This window comes from Nannospalax galili, unplaced genomic scaffold (genome assembly GCF_000622305.1).
Source record: "Nannospalax galili isolate Female #2095 unplaced genomic scaffold, S.galili_v1.0 scaffold824, whole genome shotgun sequence".
Classification (NCBI taxonomy): Eukaryota; Metazoa; Chordata; class Mammalia; order Rodentia; family Spalacidae; genus Nannospalax; species Nannospalax galili.
Window position 1 is genome coordinate 2,003,602 of NW_008351697.1, and position 4,587 is coordinate 2,008,188.

At 41.1% G+C, this 4,587-nt stretch overlaps 1 pseudogene; it reads right to left on the minus strand.

Moving 5' to 3' along the window:
* The window catches only part of LOC103746490, a 6,513-nt pseudogene extending 2,127 nt beyond the window's left edge, over positions 1–4,386 (minus strand).
* Positions 4,387–4,587: the final 201 nt, after the last annotated feature.

The following is a 4,587-nucleotide window of genomic DNA, read 5'->3' on the forward strand; positions in this document are numbered from 1 at the left end:
AAAAGCTTCAACCTATAGTTGTACATTTCCATATGACTTATCTAATGGCCTTCAGTGTTAGTTGTCCCTCCCCATACTCTTCTGCCCTGCTTTCCCATTGCCCACCCCATTTACCCCTTCCTACTCCATTATTTCCCTTTCTCTCTATATATCCCTGCATTCTACCTCCCCTCTCATGAAGCCTCCTCACCTGTGGTCATTAATTCATTTCTTGTCTCTATGGATTTTCCAATTGAAGTATGGGCATATCTAAGGATTCAAAACTTATGAGAAAGAATATGTGATGTTTTTCTTTCTGGATCTTGGTGACCTCACTAAGGATGATTGCTTCAAGTTCCATCCTTTTACCAGTGAACATCATAATATCATTTTTCTTTTTTGATATTTTATTTTTGTCTTTTGTATATATGTTATTGAATTTTTAAGTATTTCTTTCACATCTTAATCATCTTTACACCCCTTCCCCATCAACACCCTCCCATACCCCCCACACACACACTAGATTTCATGCATTGTCATTTATGTTAAAGCCTATTGAGTCAAGTTAGTGTCTCCAGATGTCCCTCAGTGTTAGTTCATCCACAGGGGTCTAGGCAGCTTTTCCAAAGTCCCTCCCTTAAAGAAGAAAAGCTAGTCTTCACCCAGCAGTAATAAGCTACCCAATAGTTCTTCAGCAAAGATTAGAGCCTGCTGCCCATTTACACAGTTCTATGCTGGATTTTTGTCTGCTTTAGTTTGCATGGGTCTTGTGCATGCTGTCACCATTGCTATAAGGTCATATGAGCAAGGTCCTAGGAGCCTGTAAGACTCTATTTCCCATATACCTTCTCCCCTGGCTCTTACAATATTTCCATGCCCTCTTCTGCAATGGTCCCTGAGCCCTGAGTGGGTGAAGTTTAATAAAGGAGTCCTGTCCAAGGACCCACACTCTACAGACTCTTATTCTCTACACTTTGGCCATTTTTGTCCTTTTGCGTTCATTGTCCTCTGTTGCATGAGGGAGCTTCATTGATGAGAGTTGGGAGATGATACATTAGTGTTCTCTCTACCTCTTGTTCCACTATGTTCCATAAACCTTAGGTGCAGAGGTTCCATTGTAGATGTGTCACTTAGAGTTGGGCATTTTACAGACACTTAATCTCTATGTGTGACCAGTAGTCTCCATCTGTGGCAAAAGAAACTTCTTTGATGAGTGGTGAGTGGCATACTTTCTATAAATATAAAGATTCATATTTGGCATATAATAAGAAATTATGTTTCTCTAGGGATGTGACAGACTTGGGGTTTTCACTAAGCTCCAGTCTTCACCCAGTGGCTGTCACGACCTGACTGCAGTCTTCAACATTAGGAATCTAAGAAGTCTACAGAATACAGAAAATAAACTAGAGGCCACTGGCGTAAAGTTGCCCTGTGTAGCTGTGAAACCTCCTGTGACCCGGGTGTGCCTCGGACGCTGTGATGATGAGCCATGGACCCACCTCCTTCCCATTCACTACAATGAAGCCACTCCCCTTCCCTCTTCCAGCCAAGCAGTTGACCACAGCCGCTTGCCGGCAAAGGGCTAAGGGTATAAAAGCTGGGAAAACCAGGAGGCTGGTCCCTCCACATTTTGTAAGGCTGTCCTGAACCACAGGATTTATGTCTGGGTGTGGACTTTCGAACACAGCTGTGAATGGGGGAGGGGGCGCCCACTTATCTGTAAGTAAACCCACACCCCAAGCTCAATTAGCAAGTACAATAAACTCGTTCAGATTCTTCAAACCAGGGTTTGGAGAATTCTTTTCTCAGGTTATCACAAGGTCTGTGGGAGGAGGGGACTGGATGCCTTGTGTGCCTCCCAGCAGTGCATTTGACTTACACCTCCCAGCTGCCTCTCAGAGAATCTTGGGTTGGAAGCCAGTGAGCTAACTGCTGCCTGCTATGAGGACCTAGCTTCTGCTTCTACCCACAGTAAAACCCTGAGGGAAATCAGCCTATTGGAGAACGCTTCAGTTCACAGTATGGTAATTGTGCTGAGTGAGGTCCAGAAACAGCCAAAGTGTATCCTGCATGCAAGGGCTGCAAACAATTAACTTTGACGAAGAAAATCAAGCATTTCTGACAGTTGGGAAAAAGGGGAATCCCTACTTGGCATTCCTAAGCAGTGTATAAGAGAAACAGAAATTAAAAGTGAAAATCCCACTCCAAGAAACTTGGGCATATTCTGACCCAAAACCATGTACAAAGAAAAGGGAGTGGACTCTTACTTTGGCCCACCTAAGTGTACGAATTATAGCTCACTAACACTCTGAGATACAATTTCTCTGGCACTCAGTTCAGATGGGTTATGCAACGTCGACAAAGTTTTGCATTTGCAGATAGAAGACACAGAGTCAGGCTTAAGGAGATGAGGGGTAGTAGGGTGAGAGTGGAGATGGGAAAAGTCCAAATATAATCAAAATTCATTGTATGAAATTCTGGAATCAATAAAATTTTTCTTAAACTTAAAAAAAGAACTCAAATACAAAGAACTAATGGGGGAAAATTGTGTTTAGCATACAAAAAAAATCAGTAGAGTGATAAATTCTTCAGTCTGTACATTTCTGTGTGTGGTCAATGTGTTTGTGACTGTTATTGCACACATGCCACAGGGATGCCTGGAGGTTAGAGGCCAAATTTCAGGAGTCTGTTCTGGCCTTCTTCCTTATTCAAACAGGTTTCTTTCATTTCTGCCACATCCCTGAATCCTCTAGGCTGCCAGGTCTGTAAACTCTCAGGAAGTTCTCCTGCCTCTGTCTCTCATGTCACCCCAGGAATGCTGGGATTACAGACACATGCTGCTGCTGTATCCAGCTTTATACTGGAGATTTAGTGGGTTCTGGGAATTTGAAGATGGTCAAATTTTCATGGTGAATACTTTTACCCACTGAGCCATCTCCCCAGCCCCAATCTGCATTTTAACAACAGGCATAGAGAAAATTTTAATTTATGTTCCAATTTTTTGTGATCTAACAAGAAAGAAAACACTGAATAATAAATTAAATAGCACTTATTTGTACAGATAAAGACAAGACTGAAAGTTTCTCAGAGAAAAATATAAGGTACAAACAATTTGTCACAAAAGAAGACTAAAGAGAGATACCCGAAAAAGAAAAGTAAGTAAATAATCAGTGAAATTTTAAATTAATGACTGTCCTTATCAATTACCTTGACAGACATTATTGGAGCACTGAAACATACTAAGAACAGGGCTAAGTATGACTACAAAGATGAACAAAAGGTGATCTTTACTCTCAAGGAATTGTATGTAACTAGGAAGAGGAAATACATAAATACCTTTAAATAAATGTCCTAAGAGCTTTGACACATTCCCATAAAATGGTGTAAGAATTTACAGGAGACAAAAACATCTTATGCCAAGGTCAGTTAGGAAAAGCCACCAAAAAGAGGTGGCATTTTATTGACTCTTAGATTCATTGATTATAACAAGCTAAAGAAGAAAATTATCCCAGTCTCGGGAAAAAGACTGAACAAAAGCACTAAATTAAATTGTATCCTATGTTCGGGAGACTGACTAGTGTGGTTAAAGTATAGTGTATAGGGGAGAATTGGAAATGTGTGTGAAAGTCAGGCAGGAGAGAGAGGATCCAGAGGTTTCCTGAACCCTGGTCTATGCCACAGCACTGGAAAGTCATGTCACAAGTAGGGTCTGCAGAATGAAAACTGAATTGTTAGCTTTAGCTCATTAGAGAATGTTACCAATTCTAGATATTAAACATGCTCATTTCTTAGTCATACATGAACCTATTTATGAATTAATGTTCATTGGTTAATTAAGACCTTTTTAAAAGCTAGTAATAATGAAATATGTGGTCTAAAGTTGGACTGACCCTATGCTGATTAGCTTTGCCAACTTGACACAATCTAGCATCACCTGGGAAGAGTCTCAATGATGAATTTCTAGATCAGGTTGGCCTGTGGGCACATCTAGGGCATCATTTTGATTGCATTAATTGAGGTGAGAAGACTCAGCTCACTGTTGGCACACCATTCCCTGGGCAGCGGGGTCCTGGGATATAAGGGGAGGGGTTGAGCAAAAGTAAGCATGCAGGTATGCATTTGTTCTGTGTTCTTGGCTGTGGATGTGACTAGCTGTTTCAAGCTCCTACCTGCACACCCTTGTGGTGAGGGACTGAAATCTGGGATGGTAAGTTAAATAAACCTTTTCTTCCTTACAGTTGCTTTTGTCAGGATATTTTATCACAGCAACAGAAATGAAAATAAGACTCTGAACATAGAGGATCGCACCTGCCAGTCACTATCCCCGGAGCCTTGAGGAGGAGATGCTTCATCCCTGTGCCTGCGTCTTTCATTGTATAGCAAAGACACAATTCCTGTGACTTCCATCTTACAGGACTGGCACAACATCCAAGTGTAGTTCTCATATGAAACTGTATGAAAATGTGGAGCAGTTGTGATGTATTATTACTGTGAAAGCAAATCTTCTTAATGTGTCTTTTGCATATAACTCCTCCTGATGTAACACAGGCAAGACACTTGGCATTCTAAAGAAGCAAACACCTTTATAAAATCTCACAGTATCAACAA